The 25,169-nt window shown below is 33.4% G+C and overlaps 1 protein-coding gene across 1 annotated transcript in view; it reads left to right on the forward strand.

The window, feature by feature from the left end:
- SGCZ (sarcoglycan zeta) overlaps positions 1 to 25,169 on the forward strand; it is a 1,190,199-nt gene that overhangs the window by 829,173 nt on the left and 335,857 nt on the right. The gene's annotated exons all lie outside the window — the stretch shown is intronic.

Consider the following 25,169-nt stretch of genomic DNA (forward strand, 5'->3'; position numbering starts at 1 on the left):
CTCTCTCAGAAGTCTCTAAGACAGACCCTTATAGACAAGAAACAGGTTGAGCATAGAAAAACGTTGCTCCATATGGCTTGCTCGGCCTTATTATCTTCTTTAGGTATTTCAAGGGTCAGCTTGATCCTGGGAAGAAGTATAAAAAATTAACAATTAAACTCCCATACTCCTCACATAACCTTGCCTTATGTTGGATCTTCTTGGTGACATGAAAACCTTGTCACCCAAATGCCTTTTTTTCTCCTCATAATAATATTCCATGCATAGGATTACAGAATTTGGTAATCACTTTTATTCCCATTATTCTACTTTATCTTCAATAAACTGTGAAATATATATTGCACCCTCTAATTCACAGGAGAGTAAATTGAGTCCCAGAAAGACTAAATAACATTCATGAGGCCCGCAAGCTAACAAAGTGGCCGGATGTGCTGCCAGACTTTTTCTATAGTAAAATATTTCTTTTACAAAACATAGAATTTTATTGTTGAATCCAAATATGGAGATCATTAATATTCATTTATAATTTACCAATGTTGACCGATACCCTGAGCAACATTGTAAAACAAGTGAAATTTTACTTTTGGACCCTATTCTCAATATTTCTCTGTCCCAGTAATCTGGGGCCTTCATTATACTAACTGTATTCACAGTCTCTTTTAAGGCAGATTTCATGGGTGCAGTTGTAGGATCTAAATAATATTGAATATTCTTTCATTCTTTGCTATTATCTTGCTTATAATATAATGAAATCATTTATTAAAAATATAGAATTTCTATGCTGACATACAACATTAAATAGAAATATGGAACAGATTTTTCTACAGGACAACAGCTGCTCTTATTACATTCATCTGTAATTCAGCTTTTAGATATGTTACTTCTAGGAAATGCCTGTCTTACTGGCAAGAATGTGTTTCCTCATTTTGATATCAAAGTGTGTGTGTGTGTGTATGTGTGTGTGTGTCTGTGTACATGTGCGTGTGCATGCATACTCACACAAGTGCATGTTCATTGAAAGACCTGGTTTAAAGTCAGCCCTCTGTATGTTTTCACTCTCTAGACGTGGTATGGAATGTCCCAAGTAGCATTTGCATATTAACCGAAATTGCCCTCATAAACTAGCAGGCTTTTTCTGGTGATAAAATTAAATGGCTTTTTGGAAACCATACAATAAACAAGCATATTTCCATTATTGCAGAGAAATTATTATAATAATTAGGCTTTCTTATATTAAATCTGGTCAGAGAAAGATATAATTTTGGTAACCAGGTCAGTTCCAAGTCTTTTAGCCACACGGGTCAAGTTATACTCACTCAATCCACTGATAATCTGTAATATGCAGCATGAGCCAATTTCATGCTCACTCTTATTGCTATCAAAGACTTGAAGTGGATTATCTGAGCCTTTCAATTCAAGTTATGTTCTCAGCCATTAATCAGGGGAAATATATAAATGAACAAAATGTAGCATTAGCAAATTTATTTTTTTTTCCTTAAGGAGTTATTTAAAAGTGTTAAGCCTAGATCTGATTCAAAGGAACTAAAATCCCATGGAAGATGTCAACTATTTTACTTACAGTGATGTTCTTGTTTAGTAGAACAATGTGATTTCTATGATGATGTGCACATTTTTTTTAACTTAATGATTTATTTCATCCCTAATATTTTCAGGATATTTGGCAATTTGATTTTTTATTAAAATATGCATTAATCATTCAGACTAATTCCCCTTTTTAATAGCAGTAATTCATTGGCTCAAACTTATTTCTTGGTCTTTATATAATTTTTACAGTGAGTAAAAGTATAATACATTTATGTTTATTTCTGAAAGCACTCGTATTCTGTTGTGATAAACAATTTTTATATTAATTTGGAGAATCCATTATAATTCAATTTTGGAACTTATATGACTGAAAACATGTATTTATATTTAAATGAATCATGAACACTTGTGAAGCATTATTTAATGTTCTGTTTTTCATTAGTATCAAAGGACCCAATGAATCAAGGGATATTTCTTTGAAACTTACTGAAATTATAGAACAGTCTTACTGATGGGGAATATAAAAACACTCTTCCATTAATAAAAAAAGATATAAGTAGCAGGATAATTTTGTAAAATCTTCAAGCACCTCATTAAGCACAATTTTCCAAAATATTATTAAATGAGATAAGAAATGAATAACAGTGATTTTCTTGAAGTGCATTCATAATTTTTAGTATCTAATCAGCATTTCTAGCAACAATAATTTCAAAGTAGGTTACCAGTTACACTAAAACTTCCAATTTTGAATATATGATCATAATTTTGTGGTATTTTATGGTAACAATTGTTATTAGATGTTTCAAATACTAACATATGGCTTTATTTGCCTTTCTCTTCATGTACTAACTAGAATCCACTATCCACATTATCAAAAAGAGGCTTAAGCTGTCACATACTTGAATCATGATTGGCCAAGCTTATTGTTATGCTATTATAATAGATGAATTATATTTTGTGCTTGTGGCTGTAGAATTGGCTGGAGGTGGCATATTACACATTTTCTCAGCTATCCTTAAACTAAGTTCTTTTAAAATTCCATGACTTGTTGATACTTTTTAGGAGGTTTATATGTTTATTGTGTTATGGTCTTTTAACTTGCCTAAATTTATCTCAGGCAGGTTCCAACATAACAGTTAAAATCCCTCAGACCCATCCTGAGATTTCCATAATAAAAATGTCTGAGGATAGGGACCAAGGAATTTAAGCTATACTTTTCAGCAAGTTCTTATGTATACTCAATGTGAGAAACACCAATTTAAGAGCATGTGGATCATGGTGTTGTAAGTATATAGTGTATCTAAATTAAATAACATCTATATAAACAGCTGATAATGGATTTGAATATAAAATCAATTTTTGGTTTAAAAGATCTCTCTCTCTCTCTCTCTCTCTCCTGTGTGTGTGTGTGTTTTGTTTTCCCTCTAATCTCTTGAAATTTATGTGCAAGTCCCACTATATAGCTAAGACTGCAAACATTTATCTCAGATTAAAATTAATGTGGATCTCAACTGTTGTGAAAAGTATAAATTGAAATATCTTTTTTTCAGGGAGTATCTTAAGAAAAAATCTAGATTAATAATCTAAAGGACAATAGGAGATGAAACCAGTCTTGCAGAAAAGTAGTTGATGAGTTTATTTATTTAACACACTTTTATTTTACACTTACAAAGTTCTAGATGACAGGATATATCAGCAATCAAAACAGGCCAGAGAAAGACTCTGTTCTCTTAGGATTTAATTTCTATCTAAACCACATATGTATGAATGGGTTTGTAAAATAGACTTTTGGTTAGAATATGGTTGTGTTTTTATAGGATGACAGATGGCAAACAGGCACAGACAAAGAAAATCAATTTTGGTGCTCTAAAGGGGAGAAATGCCAGATGTAGGTGATGGGGAGGAAGGCAGCAAATCACACTGCCACGTGTGTTACTATGCAACAATTTTGCATGTTCTTCGCATGTACCCCAAAACCTAAAATGCAATAAAATAAATAAATGGGGAGAGAAAAAAAATTTTGGTGCCCTAGAAAAAATGGAAATAGGCAAAGGGGTATAATGGGCTTTATTTTTAAAATGTTCACAAGACAGTGAAATCTAAGATATAAACATTATCAGCATAGATTTTTAAAACTGTTTAATTTGTAATATAATGACCTCTAGAGATCTAACATATTTTTAATATGTAATCCTGAAATATCCACTTAGCTGTGTAAGATTACTGCACTCAACAAGATCCATTAGGACAATTTCTTATGACAGGAATCCCAAAGGAAAATAGGAAAGAACCCTTTCTTTGCAAAGATAGAAAAAAAGACAAAAAAGCAACAAAAAATTTGAACTTAGTGAATAGAGAACTAAATATAAATAAGCTTAAAAGTAAGGGTATTTTTGAGGCATGAAAGGTCAGCTAAACTTGCTGACACAACGTGTGTTCTGAACTTCCTTAGAATAATCTGTATCCTTTGTGGATTGAATAATGACAACATTACCTATTACAAAGTAGTATCATAAAAGTATATTTTTGTCTTACTGCGTTGCTCTAGTCAGTGATACTATCTCATGCTACCTAATGATTTACAGAAGAGGTATTGATAAGAATGCTAAAGTTTAAACTTAACGATGAGAACTTGGTCATTTTTTTAATGCATTGATCTTTATGCAAGGCATAACAATTCCTAAAATTTTTATCTTAAAATTTCGGAGCAAAGTCTAGCTCTTCTACTTGATAGCAAAAGCTTAATATACCAATTATGGTTTTACTCTTCTCACATAATAAACCTAATTAAATGCTACTTACATGGATAATAATTCATACCATACAAATATTTATTATTTGCCTCTGTATTTATCAAGTTTTAGAATGTCAAATACCCTTCAAGTTCAACCATTTTAATTAAAGTTATGCCATCCTTGTAGTTCTTGCTTTTGATACCTTGTCACATGTGCATTATTAGTGAGCTTTTTGGTATCAGCATATGTGCATTTTGAATACATCAGCCCTCATGAGAGATTTCCACCATGTTTGGCTGTATACCTGATTAAAATGAATAGCTCAAGAAAATGAGGCAGAGTAAAAGGTTAAGTTATTCATTAAGATGCTCACTGTTGTGCAGTTCCTTAAAATTAATGCAGAGTATGTGTTTTTACCTGATGACTAGGTGAATTATTTAAACAAAACAGCTGCAAAAGGCAAGGCCTGGCAGCATTTATACTGAGATTATCTATTTAAATTGGAAATGCAATTCATTTGAATATTTCACCACATATTTGCATTCATATGAATTAGACATTCATATGTACACATACCCAGTGGTCCAAAGGGAAACACATAATTATAATAGTTGCTGTGGACTGGATGCAAACTATGTCAGTCTACTAAACACTTTACACATATTTTCTGTAACCCTTACAAAAATACCTTAGGGTCTAAAATAGTGTTTGATTTTGTACAGAAGAGGAAACCGAAGCTTGTTTTATCAATATCACAGAGTTAAGATTTGCATTCAGGTCTAAGAGAAAGCCCATAGTTATCTTTACATTACTATTTGTCATTGTCAAGTAGAATTTGATAATACCATATGACACATACTGTTTTTAACTGTAAATTGATGGTTGAATGGCAATTTTAAGATCAACACTGGCTTCGTAGGAAGGATGGTCATATAGTTGTGAAAAGAGAATGCCCTTGTATAAAAAAAAAAAAAAAAAGCAATGTATTCTTACTCAGTATTCTCTTCCCATCTGTTTATCTCTTTCCACTCAGCCTCCTTCAGCATTTCTTCAGAGGTGATGTAAGATTGAAGCATTCGCTTGTTTTCCTTTCCTTTCATCAAATAGGAATGTTTGGAAGTGTTTTTACTGTACTAGAAAAAGAACACATTTTTAAGTGTCATTAATTCAATGAAACACATCAGTGGGTTTTATTGATGACTAATATTGAATGTCTTTATATATAATCATGAAATATAGAATACTAATATTAAAATGGTATTTACACATAAAACAAATATTTTATGAGGCTTAAACTAAGCGCTAGACATTTTATTAGGCGGTGGGTATGTGATGCTCTACAGTAATAAGTATAGTTCAGACCTTCAGAAAGCCTAGAGTTTTGGGGAGGTATAAGTATTTACTTACTCTTTGTCAGGTTGAACTTTATATGCTATAGGCAGCAAGTGAAGTATCACATTCTCAATCTTCCCGTGGTAATGTCATTATAAACTTGATATTGGTTTCAGCATAATTGGGCATTATGTGTAATGAGCCAAGAGTTTTCTAAATTGAAGTAGACATGACCTTAAGAATTTCCATCAATAAGAGAACACTAATATATTTTATATGTCTGATGGCTAAAAAAAAAGTTTCTCTACCAATGTTTATGTAAAAACTTTTACGTTTTTTGTTCGTCTATTTGTTTTTATAAAGAGCACAAATAGAATAACTTAAGGTATAGTCTCTTCATGCCATGTAAGAGATGCAGGGCTGTTTCTAAGGAGAGAACAAGCTTAAGGCGTTATAATAATATTATTAATTAAAATTATTTGTAGTTTGAAAATAAACCTGAAGAATAACAGAAACAAAACGAATTGGTTGGCACCATAATGGCATTATTTTAATTGCATAGTAGAGTTGTTTACACTCTAAATGTTCTTTAGGTTTTTAAAGTATTTCCATCTGGAATTGTAATTGTTTCAAAGAGCACAGGAACTTTCTGCATCTTGTTTTTAAAATTGCTATTGAAAATTTTTTAAAGAAAAAACATTGAAGAAAATGTATCATCATTGTTTAGTTTAACTAGCAAGCTAAACATTTCTACTTCTTAAACTTTTCCCTCAGAGATAGCAGAGTTCCATTTGAACAGAAGTGCGGTTGCAATGAAAGCTTAATTACGCTGTTAGAACTCCTATTTTTGTTTGTTCGTTCATGTGTTTCACTTTAAATTCTGAGATACATATGCAAAATGTGCAGGTTTGTTACATAGGCATGCATGCGCCCTGGTGGCTTGCTGCACCTATCAACCTGTCATCTAGGTTTTAAGTCCCACATGCATTACATGTTTGTCCTAATACTCCCCCTGCCCCCTCACCCCCCGAGAGGCCCTGGTGTGTGATGTTCCCCTCCCTGTGTCCATGTGTAGAACTCTTTTTTTTTTCTTTTTTGTATTAACTTAGATTTACATAGCATTTTTTGTTACAGTCCAAAAATAGAATCCCATCCTTCTATGAATTTGGATATAGAACGCTTCTACTTGGAGATCCATTCGGATCATTGAAAATCATCTTTTTCTTATTTTTTTCTTATATTGTTACATCAAAGAAGTTAGCTGCATCTTTCAAAGTTATCAAACTTACACACTCAAACTGTGGGTCTTAAGGTCAGCGTCTTCTAATTAAGTGGTCCCTAATCTTTTCGGCATCGGGGATGGGTTTTGTGGAAGACACTTTTCCACAGACAGGAGAAAGGAGAGGAGAGAGGTGGTTTGGGGATTGAAGTGTTCCACCTCTGATAATCAGGAATTAATCATATTATCATAAGTCACACACAATCTAGATCCCTGGCACGCGCAGTTCACAGCAAAGTTTGCATTCCTGTAAGAATCTAATGCTGCCACTGTCTGACTGGAGGTGAAACTCAGGCTGTAATGTTGGCTGGTTACTTCCTGATCTGTGGCCTGATTCCTAACAGGCTATGGAGGGGTACTGGTCCATGACCTGGGAATTGGGGGCTCCTGTTCTAACAAACTCATTGATTTTAAGGGAAAGCTCATTTTCAAAGACATTTTTTTCCCATATATCGTATAATATTTGTCATATGTATACATGTTGCTCATATTTGGAAGTAAAATTGTTTCCAAATTGTTCATATTTGGAAAGTAATATTTTCAAACTGGTAATCTACCTTCCAAGTATGTGTTGCTATATATAAATATCAGTATATTTTATTTATGTAAGAATAAAAGAGAAATTGAATGAATATTCTCAACAAGTCAACATTGTTATTTCACAAATGTGGTGGTTAGCTTTAGCTGTATTTACTGACATATAATAGCAGAGTGTCCTAAGTAACAAACATTTTCTTAATGTAATTAATGCAAAATTTTGGACCTTGCATCTTTGTACAGAATAAAAGTTACACAACTATCTCTGTCTTTAACTCCCATAAGTTCCTATGAGATAGCCATGTAAAACATTTTTTAAAAGTTAATAATCTTTTTTTCAAATCCTGAGCCAGATTTCCTCAATTACCAAATGCTGAGTGTCTAAGCTGATTAAAATAGAGGATATTAAAATATTTACTTACTTAATGATGTGTCAATATTTACCTCCAAACTATATTTTTTAGGCTTTTTAAATCTCAGTTTTATCTTCTCAGGTTGAGGGAGAATAAGAGGCCCCCTCCTGTAGGCACATATGAAAATCTCCAGAAGGAATTATAATTTGAGAGTCACTATTTAAAGGCCTTGTATTATAAAAGCTCATATAAATTTTCTATTATAAGTAAATGCTTAATAATTATCTGTTGGTTATATAAATGAGTGACTAATTGACTTTTGCCACTATATCTCTGTATTTATCAATTCAACAACTTACATAATCCTACACTTACCGAGAACCTAGCATATCCTAACACTGGGATCTGTGCTGTTTACCAATACTGAAATGATCCTGGGACTGAAAGCCTACTTAATGAAGCAAACTAAACACACACACACACACACACTCACACACACACACACACACACACACACACACACCACATACACACACACACACTTGTATAATTTAAAATTATGTTCACTTTTATAATGTAATATAAAAACATATTCACAAAAGAGAATAGAAGGAATTTTAAATAAAATTCAGGGAAAGTCTCAATCATGAGCTAACATTTAATCTGAAACCAGGGCAGTATTAGCCAACTGAATACTGAGAAAAGTATAAATACCCTAAATTTCATGTAGGAATTTAGAAAATTCAAGATAATGAAAGAATGCAGAAGCCTGATAGATAAGATGCCATGTAGGACTAGGTAAGCGGAGACTGGAAGGTGGGATAACTCACAGCCTGGGACCATCCACATGCCATGCAATGTTGCTGCAGTGTTTTATACAGGGGTGTGATATAAACTAATTCATATAGATATAGTCACTCTAACCACTGTGGAAAAGAATTGCAAAGTAAATTTGGAAGTGTAGGAACCAGAAGATGTGTGCAGAATTTCAGGGGACAGATGGTGGCAATCAGGGTAAATGGAGAACAGGAGAACAGAGAGTATTAGGACAGGCGATCTATTTCATAATTTATCCCATAGTAAGGGTGGGATAAGAGGAAGAAATCAGTGTAGAAAATTCCCAAGGGTCCGGATGGTGTTTTTAGGACATTGTGGCATATCTGGAGATGGCTGTTTTTGTTTGAGTAGATTCTTTGGTCATAATTGATTAAACCAATAGTCTGGACGGATGATTCTGCAAAGACCAAAACTGCAAACGCAGTACTTCCCATGGTAGCCCCACATTGTAATGAATTGCCTTTAACAGTTTCCTTCTTTCCATAATGTATAAATATACCTCAATTTTTTCTAAAACCTCTATTTGGTAAGAAATTTATTGGATCTCTGCCCTACACGTGCTATTGAAGTAAAAGAGATAGTTGGAGGATGTGAAAAGGAAGTGAATGCCCATTAACTAAAATCAATCCCTAAAATGAAATATCTATTTCTTCTCCCTTATTTATACATACCATTATTTATACATACATATTTATACATACATATCATTAAGTCATTTATTTATACATACATATCATTAAATAACTCTCTCTCCATATGATAACTACTTGAACACATTCATTCGAGACAAAAATAAGTGAAAAGCAAAAACATGAAACTCAAGAGCCTCCTTTTCTCCTAACAGTCAGAATTCAATCATTTCTTTCAAGTGTTATTTAGGAGGTTTAGGAGCTACTTTGGAAAGAATGAATAAGGTCATCATTTGAAAGTCTCTGCTTGATCTAGGAAAATATATACATAGGAAAAAATATACCAGCTGAAACTTTTTGAAATGATCTTTCCACAACAAGTGGGCATCTTCTCTTTTTTGATGACAGCCTTTCTCAGTTCTTAACACGAAAAAGTATTTTATCTACCTATTTCGTAGGATTAGCATATAATAATTATTAATTATATTTTATATATAATTATAATTATACCTACAACATAAGTACAGGTATAATTATAATTATACCTATGTTGCGATATAGTGATGTAATGCCTCTTTGATTTATATTTATAATCTAATGTTAATTAATATTTTTTACACTTAAAATGTATGTTATATAATAGGTAGGATTATGGAACTACTTATATAGGGACCTTTGTATAAGTCCTGATCCTGAATCCACCAACCAACACATAGTTGCGTAATGTTTAGCAGTCATCTTAAAATTTTCTGAAACTCAAGTGTTCTTATCTGTATGATATTATAGACAATATTTTAAACATTTAGTTTTTAGCTGTGGTACACAATTAAGAAAACTTGGATCGCTTGAGGTTAAGAGTTCATAAACAGACTGGCCAGCATGGTGAAACCTCATTTCTACTAAGAATACAAAAATTAGTTGGGTGTGGTGGCACACCCCTGTAATCCCAGCTACTGGGGAGGCTGAGATAGGAGAATCACTTGAACCCAGGAGGTGGAGGTTGCAGTGTGCCAAGATGGTGCCACTGCACTCCAGCATGGTAACAGAATGAGTCTCCATTTCAGTAATTTAAAAAAAGCAAGAAAGAAAGAGATAAAAGAAAACTGTCATAACATATAGGATTTGTCTTACTGATATTCATATTGATTCAAGACAGTCAAGCCCCCAAATCGAGGCTTAGCCCAGGAGGGTTCTTGGATTCACCCTTGAAAGAATTCTAATGCGAGCCAGTGATGTTGAATAGCAAATTTTGTTGAAGCAGCAGTGTACAGCAGCAGCTCCTTGTGGAAGAAGGCTACCCTACACACAGTTTTCACAGAATTGCAGCTCAGAAGCAGTGCTGCATTCATATTTATACCCGTTTTTAATTATTTTCAAATTAAAGGGTGGTTCATGCAAAACTTTTCTAGAATGAGGGTGGTAAATTCCTGGTTGTCTGGTTGTTGGCAGGGAAAGGGGCAGTAACTTTCAGGTGTTGCCCTGGCAATGGTAAACTGACATGGCATATGTCTAATGAGGAGGCGCTTCTGCCCTAGATTTATTTTTGCTAGTCCTTGATTTGATCCAGTGTCCAAGTCCCACCTGGGCAGTAGAATTCTACCTCCTAGCTCAACGTGATGCTAAGTCATAGGTTATATTCATTCAATGTTTGTTTTCAGTGCCTGCTATATTCCAAATACTATTAAGCAACTGGCCCCCCAACAATCAACAACACAAATGGAATTCCTTTTCTCATGAAATTTACATCCTAGATGCAGAAAATAATTTTAAAAAATAAAGATTTCTGATAAATAATTTTAGCTATCTGTGAGATGGAGAGAAAATGAATGAGAAAACTTGATAAGAAAGTGACTGAAGTGGGGTGAGATGGGAATTCAATTAAGATTGACTGATTAAGGAGACCTCTGTGAGATGAGAACTGAGCCCGGCTTCAGAAAATGGAACCAGTCTTGCAAAGACATACAAGCAGAGGGAAGTGCAGAAATTAAGGCAAAGCTTTCTCTGCAGAAAGTGTAAGCTTGGTATGTTCAAAAAGCACAGAAGATGGGAAACTGTAGTTTGCTTAGCAAACAGCAGGGTTGTAGGAGATGAGATGATGCATATATTTGATAGGTAAGTTGCTGTTATTTAACGAACAGCTATCATGAATAGCTGAACGTACTTAGCTACTTGTATTTACATGAATGTAAATAACTATGTCAAAAGTAAGCTAAGTAGGCTGCTCATTGCCCACTGGCTTGAACCTCCATTTTAAAATATCTGCTTAACTCCCACTAAAAAGAAAAGCATTTTTGAAACACAAATGATTAAGATAGCATTCTAATAATAATGCTGAAATGTTCTAATGTATTTATAAACAACTGATTTGCCAACTTTATTACTTAACCATTTTAAGTGACACATTATGTGACATACATCAGAGCTGTGTAGTACAATATAGTTTGAAGTTACATGCTTAAAAATTAGTAATTTTAAGGCTTTGATATGGTCACAAAACACAGAATCTCAAAGCAGAATCATTTCAACATTTCCATCACATTTAATTCTGTACCTCATATGTTTTTGAAATGTACAAATCAGCTACAAGATAGGCAAGTGTAATTTTTGGCATAAGGCTATATTAAAAGGAAATTGGTCTGCCTACCATATTTGATATCCTGTTAAAGAATATGTTATTTAAATAACAAATGATGTATACATTGAGGTATAATAAAAACCGTTCAGAAGTAAAAAATATTCTGATGACATTATATTTTATGAGTGCATTTTAGTTTAAATGTTAATGGAATGTGTATGAGAAAAATAATAGTGGGGAAGATACATGAAGTTTAATTGTTACCATCATAGCTTTGAATAGCAAAATAACATAGAAAGCTTAACTATCCCATTAAACTACATTTTATTTGTTGCCGTCCAGTCATAAAAATAGAATCTATGTCACTTATTTCAACGGAGGGTATATAATACGGGAAACTTATTACAGAGGAGTAATGTTTGAAGAAGATAAGGCAATTCAAAGTAAACAGTCACAGTCAGCCCTTACCAAATTTGGGTCTGGAGAGAAGGAAAGGAGCTAGCAGGGCCAAAGTTCAGGAGCAGGGTTCACACGGAGGAAGAAGACACCTGAGGGTTTGGCAGCTGCCTCCCCAGGCTGGATCTGCAATCAGGAAGGACAGGCCACCTGGCCAGATCTACAATTCAGAGGATTTAAAGCCACTGTCAGAATAGCCACATGGAACCAAAGAAGAGGGAGCAAATATATTTACTCCCCATCTCCTCTTTCTCCCAGTCTCACTTGAGTGCCTCTTTTGGCCATAACTATCTGGAAACAGGTGGGCAGTGAAGCCTAGACAATGTAATTTGCAGGTTTCAGCTCCTTGAGACAGGAGCAGAGCAGAGTAAAAACCAGACACATATCTGAGAGCAAACAGGAACATGACAGGCATGTATGTCTGTTACAGAGACATGAATGCAGCCTTGGAGAAAGAACTGGTATGAGAATCTGACTTCCTCTTATAATCAAAGTCAAATGTCCTTATGAATTATCAGTGTCACCTAATCAGGTAGATTCTTTCTGATTGTTAAAGAAAAATAACGCAACATCTAATTTGAAATGACAACCTGAAGTCTGAATTTCCTCACCTAATTTAAAATTCTAAATGCCATTTTAATCACTCAGTATTATCTCCAAGTGTGAAAAGATTATTTGAATCCTCCCACTTTCTCCCCTGGCTCTCTTTGAATGCTCAAAAATTTCCAAACACTCCGAATACAGTCTCCATTAAAAGGGACGATTGTATTCACATTAAGAATTGTATTTCATAAAAATGGACATTTTTGGCATTTATTAGGTAATTTATTTGACATAATATAATGTAAAAGATTTTCTAGCACAGTTTTACACAACATGAGGACTGGCAAAGTTTTATGTGATTTAAAAAAAAAGCAAATTGCTGTAGACAAATGTAGATAGATGTGATTTCAGCTTGGCCTAAGTGTATGACTGTTATGAGGGTGAAATTCAAAATGAAGCTAAAGATAATGTATTTCCACCTCTGGCATCCTCCTTCTCTAATCTCATAGTGTCTATTCTCTCTTTTCATGATACTCAGGTAAGGTACATGATTTGTTTTTCCTCCTCCTCCATCTTCTCTTTTTCCTTCTTTCTCTGAGTTTTATACATGGTTTCTGTTTAGGAGCTGAAATACTTATTTCTCTCCCTTTAAATTTCCAGAAAAATATTTCTCCCAACTGAAACCTAGACTTTCTTGGCAATGATGGATGATTTTAAAGCTCCGAGGAATAAAATGTGTAATTAACAGGCTTTAACAGGCTTTTATCTCCAGTTACAGCAGCCTTTAAACATACAGTTTATATAAATATTGCATGTATATTTTTGCTTAAACTTAAGTAAGGCACAGACCTATAGGAGAAAAAAAAATAGAAATTGTCCTTTTTAACCCCCAGAAGTATAATATTGTAAGAAATATTGACTTATGAATATAAGTTTTTCTATCAACACTAAAATAAGTAAGATTGTGATTTATCAGAGCAAAGACAGTTCTGTTTTACAACTGGAAATGTACTTTTTTTCCTAAAATAATTATGGACAGGCTAATAGAATTGCAAAAATAGAAATTGTTATTGCAGAAATTCTCAGACCCAAAGAAACAAGTTCATGTATGTTCCACTGATTATCTGTCTGTTTCTCTCAGTTACATCAATATAAAAATATGTCCTGTACTTAAGAACATGAGACAATTTTTACTAGATCTGTTTTGTTTTTAAATCTGTGTTGCTTCCAATTTATTTAAGAAATAATATGCAAATATATATTTAAGTATTGATCATGACCTAGGTATTTTATTGATACAATGCATTAAGCAAAGAAAGATAAGAAATAGTACATGCTGTTGCGTTAGTATGGACAAAGTTAATCTAGGAACGTTACCTGTTAACAAGTGTCAATGGAGCTGTTTTTGCACAGCGTGGACTGATTTCCTTCCATTAACTATAGAGGGAAGTCAGAACAAAGGGTGAAACTGGCCTGCTTATAGTGAATTGGTGGTTTACAAACCATATTCCACTGATTGTTAGGACTTCAAATATTATGGTTTAATTTTCCTTGTTTGAAACTTACTTAATATGACAAAAGAGAAACACAACCACAACACATATTCAATTACATAAATTAATTTCAAGCCTTTGAGGGTCCACAAACAAATTAAGTTGTGCTGCTAGGCTAGCTAATTATTGAGTACACCATGCATTCAATTCTCTCATTTATCTTTGTGCATATGTGTATATATATATATATATATATATATATGTGTGTGTGTGTGTGTATCTATATATACACATATACGTATATATAGATACACACACACATACGCTCATTTATCTCTGTGCATATACCTCTGTGCATTTACACAGAGGTAAATGAGAGAATTGCATGCATGCAGTACTCAACAAATAGCCTAGCAGCACAACTGCTAGGCTAAAGTGCAAATCTGGGACTTTGTAATCAATAGCTTTATATATAAGCTATTGATTACAAAGTCCCAGATTTGTACTTTTAAAAACACAGACTCAGAAATAGGCCTTCAGAGAAATTGCACAAGATAGTACAAGCATAAAATGTTTGAGTAAGACATGCAAAGTTAATGTATTCGGTATGAGGCCTAGTCACATAATAATATAATTTTATAAAGCAAAGGAACGTGATAATTTAAATGATGTTTCTATCATATTATAGATAATTTTGCTTGGAATAGAAGATCCAGTGTGAACCAACAATTTGACCCTTAGGTGTATACTAAAGAGAAATGCAAATATATATCTATATCTACACAAAAACTTGTAAATACATGCTTATATATGTATTATTTCTTATAGTCAAAAGTGGTAGCAACTTTATGAATAGCTACAAAGTGATAAATTTTCTATCTAACAAAGAGAAAGGCAAACAAACATCCACACAAACTTGTTCATGCATGCTTATACATGTACTATTCATAATAGCCACAAAGTGGTAACAACTAAAATATCAACTGATGAATGATAAACCAAATCTGCTACACCCAAATAATGAAATATTATTTTATAATAAAAAGGAGTGAAGTGTTGATACATGCTATTACATGGATGAACATTGGAAACAATATCTAAGTGAAAAAAGCTATGGTCTCACAAGAGACCACTTATTGTTTGATACAATTTATGCAAAATGTTCAGCTTAGCAAATATATAGAGACATAAAGTAGATTACCAGTTGCCTAGGGCTTATTGGGGGAAGAGAATAGGGGAATAACAGGGAGACAAAGATGGGAACTGATAGCTAATAAGAACAGGCTTTCTGGAGTGGTAACTAAATTAGATTAGATTGTCAAACATAGATTATGCTGATAATTGCCCTATTTTAGAAATATACTAAAAAACATTAAATTGCACTTTAAAGAAATAAACTTTATAATGTATAAAGTACAGCTCAATAAGGCTGTTAAAAATCAAATTATAGATTAATATTATCAGTTATTCATTAGTCCTTTGAAAAGGCTTATTTTTAAAAATGTAAACTATGTCAACAATTATTGAAAATACTGTTTAAGCTCAAAACACGATAAGAGGTTCTGAAGAGGTTTAAAGCAATGAATAAGATACTACCTTCTTTTCAAATATTCATTATATTGTTGAATAAAGGACACACAATTTTGAATTTGCAAAATATTAAAAAACATATTGCAAAATGTCTGTATAAAGGAAAATGATTCTAATTTCCAGGAAGAAAGACTAGAATTTTTGTTCTTTAATGAATCATCTGTGAAGTGAGAAAGGACCTAGATATCCAGGCATAAATAAATCAAACCTTGAGAAAGACATTTGAAAAAACAGAAGTCCAGCCTGTGAAGCGTGATTGAGCATCACTGAATAAATCTGTGGCAGGTACTATTGAAGAGCAAGTGGATGCCTAGGCCTGTTGGATTCTACTTGTTAGGTAAAAACTGGTAAGAAGTGAAATTGAATTTACTAGTCATCTAAGCAATTTTGGTCACAGATTATTTTGTGACAAACAAGAAGTATCATACAAGAATCTCAACAAAAAGATCTCCAAGGAACTTTGACACAGAACTCTAAAATAATATAATGAAACGTAGACAACAAGATTTTAAATTCTGAAATGACTTTCTACTCAGCAAAAGCAATGGGAGTGAGATTTTCTTTTCAGCTCTCAAAATAATAATGATCACGTCTAGTTTCTGAACTCAACAGGCCTGAGAGAAATGTAGCTTGGAAAAAGTAATGTTCCTTTTAGTAGAAATGGTTAATAATTTTGAGTAAGCAGTTCGGTTTTATAGAAATAAATATTCAAATTAAGATTTAAATCTATTTATTTCAAGGAATATTTACCCGTGTTGAAAATTAAAAAAAAATATATTGTAACTGAAGAATGCAAGCCGCTTTAAATTATCAGGCCCAAAGAAACACTGGAATGAAACAGCAGCCATACCTCACTCCCACCTTGCACTGAATACTCACCTCTTGAAGCCACTTGCTATGTGGGCTGTAGTCTAACTGACACCAAGTAGCCATAAAACGTCAATGCTGGACATTATAACTCATACCCTGTAGCTCAACAATGCAAATCCAATCAATTATCAATGTTATTTCCCTAAATCAGTGAGAATTTCTAACAAACAACTTTTGTAATGACTTCCTTTCCTGATTCCTCTGTTTTTTTTTTTTTTTTTTTTTTTTTTNGTAAAATAAAAATGTTGAGACTTTTCTGTGTTGTCCCATAGCATTCCCAAATGCAGCTTGGAGTTATGTCCAGGACAGCTGTCCTCAACCTTAGCCCAAATAAACACTCTATATGAATTTTGTCTCAGCTTCTTCATTCAATAAAATAAGGGTCTATAATTGGTGGCCAAAGGCTGGCCACCTTATGAGTAAATGGTCATAAGATAGGCCTTTGGGAACAAAAGCGAAAAGAACCTTATACAGTTCACATCTAGGAGGTAATGACTCCTGAAAAGTGAGAACTGTCAGTAATCAGGACAACTTCAAGGTATATAGTTTTATGTAGCTCAAGCCACAATGCTAAGGAATAGGTAACATTGTTCTCATTTTAAAGCTCAGAAAACTTAGTTTAGAATGTTCGAATAACTCTCCCACTTTCCAAAAGCTGAGAGAAACACCTGTGTCATTAGCTGGATTCAGGTCTATCTGGCACACAGGGCCCCTGTCCTTCACTTCCACTTTTTTGTTTTTCCAGACAGGGAAAATCTAGACTATTTGATGTCAATTGAGGGTCACAGAAAAGGGTCCCTTGAGTTGATGGTCTGAATTATTAACTTAAATAGCATTCAGAGAGGAAGAAAATTTCATAGTTCAGGGGAATTCATCAGACTGTCTAGCTGCCTGTAATCAGAGAGCAGGGCTCAGGGGAATGAAATGCAGGGCAAGGGTGTTTTGATGAAAGAAGGAGATTGAGGTGTCCAGGGCTCTGCTCAGGGTTGACAATCTTAGACAAAGTGCCTTGTGGAGGACTTTTGATGTGCCCTAACAGGAGCTGAAGATGCTGGTGAGAGTGCTGAAGGGAAACTCTAGTATGCTTTTGTAATGTTCAAAAGATTTCCTCGGATCTCAAATAATTTCATGCGCCTTTCATATTTAATCAGGAGAAACTGTGAACATGCTTAGTAAAGATGAGATTAGGCTCATCTCTGCCTGAATTGGAGAAAGTAATGGTATGCTTTATTTGTTAGGATAAAAAAAATAATGCTTTATCATGTGTTATATTCAATAATATTGTTGGCTTTTGTTTACAATGGGACAGAGAGTTACTTCCATCTTTCTTATGAAATGTTACTTGGGCACTACCACAGCTTAGTTATAATTATTTTATGTTAATACACATAAATAGGAAAAAAAGAAATTGTGTCATTAAAGCAATTACCTTAATAATTATTCAATAGTGAATGTTTATAAGAAGCAGTAATATTTATTTGAATTGGAAAGAAGATCTAATTCTAAATTGCCTAAATTTAATTCTCATGCTTGTTTTTAGACCAGAAATGTTATATTCGAACATCCCTAACTTCTATCAACTTTACAAAAATTATAAATAGCCTCATCTCATATTTCGTACATACCTCAATAGGGAATAAGGAATAAACATCTTTCAAGGTGAAGTGAAAAGTCAGTCAAAATTTTGTACCCCCAATTATAGAAAACAGCAAAGCCTAAAGATTTAACCTGAATAGGGGTAGGTAACAGTATTAAAATTTAGATAACATTGAAAAGAATAAGTAAAATTATTCATTTTAAGGTGATAAACTTGAGTCCTGTAATGTTCAAATAACTTTGCTATAGAAACATCTATTATAAGGGAGAAGAGTAATTTATGAACAAAGGAATTCAGCAAATCCATTGGTTAAAACCTGAACTCTCTGCAATAAGCCAATCTGGTCTTCCGTCTTTCTTTAGATGCACAATAATGCTATTTGATCTCTCACAGATGTGCCTTAGGGTTGTGATTTATTTTGGGCATAGGAGTTATGACAGCATGACTAGCGTTGACTGAAAGCTCACTATCTCTTAACTCTATTCATCTGAGCTCAAAAATAAGCCTCTCAGGAGACTGACCATGAAAATTGCTCCCAGAAAAACCCTGAAGAATTTGATGGGAGACTTTAATAATCAGTCATTATATTAGCTCCCAGGTTCTCTAGATGCAATATGCAGTAGAATGGGTAGCCTTGTCTATCTTGTCCGTTTCAATATTACTAGTACCGAGACCCTAGAAGAGAGAAATTTTACATGTTTATGTACTTAATATTGCATGAATGAATAAATGTGACTGTATTAGGGGGCACAGGGAATAAGCTAAGTAACCTCACAAAGTCTTTCATGCCTAAGTGATCTAATTCTCAGTAATTTTCATGAGGATTTGCTATCAGATAGGAATTCATCTGAACCATTGTCCAGTAATCACTCCCTTTCCTCGGAGGTTATCAAAATTAGTGGCAATAAGAAGTTAGGACAATAAAGGGAAATACTACAAGAATATACAATTTTATGGCTCAGAAAATATGTTCACTTGAAGTCCTCACCTTACACTAAATTGAAAGTATATTGCCCAGGATCTAAAATAAGAAGCAAGTATAAAAGTTATTTACTGATGTCTTAGGTAATCTTCCCAACCATATCTTAAGAGTGATAGAGAGAATATTGACAAGGTATCAGAACATGAGATGGCAAGGCTAAGAATAGCCAAGAAAAGGAAGCGAATGACACTCATACCCTGGTCTTACATTTAAAAATGGTTTCTTTTGTAGGTACTCTCTTTCCAATCATAAATATACATACAGTGAGGATACATTAAATATAAATGATAACTTTGCTTTGACTCTTAGTTTTGTCCTTTTGAAACTGAAATTGTCCTCTGCTACAAAGACATCAGAGTTTACTGAGAAGCTAACATATACTTTTTGCAGTCACTTTAAGTAGTGATTCTACATGTATTGGCAGCCACTCATTTAGACATTATGTGCCAGATATCTTTGGCTTGCCCCTGCAGTTCTATTTTATATCCTGATACTTGCTTTGAGCTCCTTTGCCATCTGATGTCTGGTTATGTTCATTCAAAAAGTAGCCCAGCTAGGTTATGTGAGGAAGTAAGGAAAATGGGGTCAGGGTAGTTTAGAGTATTTATTCCCAGGGTAACTTTTTGTGGGGTCACTTCTGAGTGGCTGTATCTTATAAGTGAAAATCATACTCCTTTCAATATTGCCCTTTCTATCTTTCTTTCTTATTTAGAGTAGCTATGCCTTCCCCTGGTCCATTTGGACCTTTGGGCTCTGTTGTTATCAGCACAAGTGTATTCTTCCATTGCTGATTATATGGGAGCCCACCCTTTGTAAAATGTTCTGTCTTTGCAATTGTCCCTTTTTAAAACCTTCCTAAATGATGCTAATCTTTCTGTGTCATCTTTTTTCTCTGCTAACTTGACAGATAAACACTGAATTCTCTTCTCTTTCAGAATCCTACTCTTTTATTTCTCTATTACCACCTTACTAACTTCTAGTTGAATATGTGAGTCTAAATTTTCAAGGGCAAAGTCTGTGTTTCATACAGAGTTTTCTTGAATCACCAAGTGTTATCAGAAACATTTACAGTACATAAAATAAGTCAGAGATAATATACAGATGGTGAGAGAAAAGCTAATAACAGAATGATTATAGAGCATTAACTGAGCATATTCTATGTTCCTTACATTTTTAAGCCCTTCACCTATTTAATTTGATTTAATCTTCAGGATTCTCTGAGGTGGATATTATCATCATGTCAATTTTACAACTTAGAAAATGAAGTTCCCAAGTGATTAAAGAACTCATCCACGTCACCATCTAGCAAGTAATGGAATCTAGATACAAATCCAAGTAGCCTGACAATTGTGTTCTTGATATCTGCATGATATCCTGGAAGCATGAGTGGTTCCAACATTTTCCAACAGATTACTTAGACACAATATGTTCATTATTTAGCCTTTCTACTGCCATGATTTTTTGTCAGTTAGTACTTCCCCCAATTGCCAAATATATAATCCTGATTTTTTCCTTATTTCCAATTATTTCCACTTTCTCTTTACTACCACAGTGCTAGTTTAGGCCTTTGTCATTTCATTTCACCCATGGATTATTGTCTATGTCAGGGTCAGCAATTCACATGAGTTTGCTGACTGAATACATGAATGAGAATGCTAGAAAATGCTCATAAAACCAGACATGACCTCAGGAATCAAAGCTCATCTCAAGATGTACATGTCATCATTAAAAATTGTTTCTTAAATATCAATATGCTTTTTGAGGTTGTAGAAGGTAGGGAAGTACATGAAGTAGTTCAGAACAAAGCAGTATGCATTTGTATTCTACATCTGTTTTCACGCTAACATAAAAGATTTTAAAACCCATCATTCAAGGATATATTAACATTTCCTTTCAAGAAAATGTGCTTCTTTAAAGTATATATATCAAAGCACAAAGCTGAGAAATGAATATATATTTTAAAATATGACCAGAAATCTGAAAGCTAATTTATGCAAAGGCGGCAATAGAAAATTCTTTCCTAAGAGGTTGTGATTTGTAGAATGTTCAGAGTTCATTAGAATCTGTAAATCAATGCGTTTATTGAGCAAAAGAGATTACTTGCTTTTGTTTGTAAATACAGGATATTGATGTGGTTATGTTGTCTGGGGTATATACCATATTTCCATGCCAGGAAAATTTAGGTCACAGACACACAGGAGGAGTTTAGGAGCGGAGGTTTAATAAGCAGAAGAGAAGAGAGAAACAGCTTTCTCTATAGAGAAAGGGATCTCTGAGTGGAAAGGACTGACTGGTGGCAAATGCACCCGGATTTTATATTCCAGTTTGAGGAAGCGGCGTCTGATTTATATAAGGCTCAGAGATTGGTTGGATCAGGTGAGACATTTACATAGGAAGTGGGGAAGGTTGGTCACCCCACACTAATCTTATTATGCAAATTGCCTTTCTAGTTGATCAGCGTCATCTTGTCTGCTCCTTACAGTACACCTGGCTAACAAAAAGAAGGGAAGATGGAGCCACCATCTTAAACATGTCTAGTCTTTAGTTCCTGCTAGCATTTGCCTGTGTAAGCTCTCAGCTTCCTTGTCTATGTCTGCAGCTCAACTTTACAGGTGCCCTGTCCAATAGACAAAGATGATAGAAAATGATGGGGGCTGCTTTTCGTAAAAGAGGAAATCCTTACCAAGGACTCCAATTACTGTATGCTGAAGTGCTTTATTCCTAACTTTTACATCAGTATCATACAACTTTATTATTTATACATACAAGACAAACATATTGGACTTCAGAAAACATAGATATAATTTTTAAAGGATAATCCATAGGCACTTCTTTATGCACACACTTCATAGGGCCCCCCACAAAAATCAGACCTGGAATAATTACTGAGGCTATTACCTGTACAGTGAATTTTGTTCTTAAATGTCTTACTCCTGAAAATTATAAAAATTAATTAAATATAAAGTATAATAAAAAGTAAGCTGTTTTCTATCTTAAAGAGCAAAAATAGAAACTACAACTTTATTTTGATATTTTCATTTATTTTATTGGAGCATAAAAAAGCAAATATAAACTACAGCCCATGTACAAATCTCAAGCTTAGAATTTGATATTTTAAAGTTAAAAGTATTAAATATGCATGTAGTACTCAAAGAAAACTTAATGATAAATATGCATACTATTAAATCACATATAGTATTATAACTTGCGAAGTCCAAAAATAATTATACTGTTTATATATGGATATAGTATTCATTTATTTATGCATTTCAGTTAACTGTATTTTATCTGCCTATGTTATAAAATGAATAAAGATAGACCTGGTACCAGTGTGCAAAGCAGGGCTAATCTAAGATCTATGTCTATGAACCCTTAGATCTGAAATGAATATAGCACAATCTGCTTTGGTATCTCCAGGCATTCCAACTTTCCAAATCAGCAAATATCTTATTTCTACTCTTGTCCTATTTTGGCAATAACCAGCCTTAAACGCATCTGTACATTTTGACTATCATGTGCTTCCTCAGTTCAGTGATGATTAAAACTAGCTCTGCTATCTAGAGAATCTTACTAAATTTGAGAATCAATTTTTCATACCATCTAAAAGCTGGAAAGCCACATATTTTAGCTACAATATGAGAAAATAATTCTACAGTAAACTTCTAGTAGAAAATTGGTTCTAATATGAGAAAATAGAATTAAGTGTAAAGTGAACAAGCTATGTATTAAAGTGTAGCTATTATTGCATTTAAATAACTGATAATTGTCTTTTTGAGATTTCTGGGAAATATTCGATTTAAGAGATTAAATAAAGCTAGAAACTTGGGAATTATTTGAGCTTCCTCCATCTCCCTTTGATATGGTTGGATCTGTGTCCCCACCCAAATCTCATGTCAAATTGTAATCACCAATGCTGGAGGTGGGGCCTGTTGGGAGGTGATAGGATCATGAATGTGAATCTCCCACTTTGTACGGTCCTTTTAATAGTGAATTCTCTAAAGAGGATGTGGCAGGATCAGAACATGGCAGGAGCATAAACAAATTTTAAACAACAAGTTGCAAAGCTCCATGATTGAAAGCCTCCTGAAACCTCCCCAGAAGCAGAAGCTGCTATGCTTCCTCTACAGCATGCAGAAATGTGAGCCAATTACATTTCTTTTCTTTATAAATTACCCGGTCTCGGGTGTTTCTTTATAGCGATGTGAAAACAGACTACAATACTCCTATTCTTCACTATATCCCTAAATCTGAGCTATCATGTAATATTGTTTTCTCTCCCTTTTAAAGCAGTAATTCATACCCATCTCTGCAATACTGGGATGTTTTCCTAACTGGTGTCCTGGCCAACTGACGGGCTTCTCCTCTAGCCACCCTTCCTATTTCTGCCACTGAGCATAGTACTCCCTGCCTGAAAAAAATATCCGTAGTCCTCATGGGCTTGAATACAAAATCTGGGTTACACAGTTATCTGCTTTGATACTATGGAACCCCTTAGTATATAGGTATAGAACATAAGCCAAAGTCTGAACAATGACTTTATCTGTATGCATGATTTTTTTCTTTGTTTCTTTGTTCTTATTGTTTATCTATATGTGTAATAGTTGTATATAACTTTTATAAGAAGAAAAAAAAATCCAAGTTAAAGAAGTTTTAAACGTCAGAAGACTGACCCTATTTGAGAATGAATGTTTTCATTGATGATGACAGAAGATCATTTTGGTTGGCCAGTCTTACTTTTTCTAATCTCAAACCTGGCTTTACATCAATCCATTTTCAAATTACCCTAGAGCCTTAATTAAGGGCATATGTAATTGTGTTGGTTGCTTTAGCCCTAGAGACTTGTTATGAGTTGTGTTTGAGATAGGAGACAACTTAACTTTATGTTTATTTAGTTCTCTGCACCTGGAAATAGGTCAGAAGTTTACTTTATTTGCTATACTTTTTCATTGCAGATCCCCCTAACCTATTCTTTCTTCAATGAATGTGTAAACTTTATTTCTCTGATTTCTCATGAGTGGTTTCAAAGTTAGAAATTTTATTTTACTATTTTTAAAATACTCTTAAAATATTTAAAGTTAACAAATATCTCTGTCATCTTCTAGAAAAATATACAGTGCTTAGCATTATTCTACTGTTTCAAAAAAATTAAGTCAGAATTTTTCAATGTTTCTTTTATTTGAACTTGTATGTAAATCTCATGTTCCTTATGTAATTTATTCTAACATGTGTATGTTTAAAAGTCTAATATTTATATTAATACACAAATTTAATTTGAAAGTTTTTAACATTTGTCACCATTAATGCACTAAACATGATTTTTTCTTATCAACTGGTTTATTATTACAATTATTATTAGAACACATTTGATTAAAGCAATATAAATATAGTACATATTTTGATTTAAAATTATTAAACACACTAGAAACAAATTAAATGAGAACACATTATTGTCCTTTCAATATGTCGTGTATCCAAGGATGAATGTTACTTATTGCTAGAATAAAATAAAATCATCATCAATTTTATTTTTACAATTTGCTTTTCTGTCTACAAATGCTATGTCCTAAATAAGTAGATGTCCTGGATGTGAAATTTTTATTTAATGTAATAAAATTCATAATCTATTTATCAACAGTTATTTTAATATTCTACAAACTGATAGCTCATTTTATTTTTTCTTCAGTTTTGCAGAAAGAAAATAACTGTAAATCCCTAACTGGAAAAATCCATAGTCTTTGTTTCTCTATACTCACACCATTTTCAACCTGTCATTTACTTGATGCTGTTAGAGGTTCTGATACACTTGGTCAATGCTT

The sequence above is a fragment of the Cebus imitator genome, unplaced genomic scaffold (genome assembly GCF_001604975.1).
Source record: "Cebus imitator isolate Cc_AM_T3 unplaced genomic scaffold, Cebus_imitator-1.0 Scaffold5, whole genome shotgun sequence".
NCBI classification, from domain to species: domain Eukaryota; kingdom Metazoa; phylum Chordata; class Mammalia; order Primates; family Cebidae; genus Cebus; species Cebus imitator.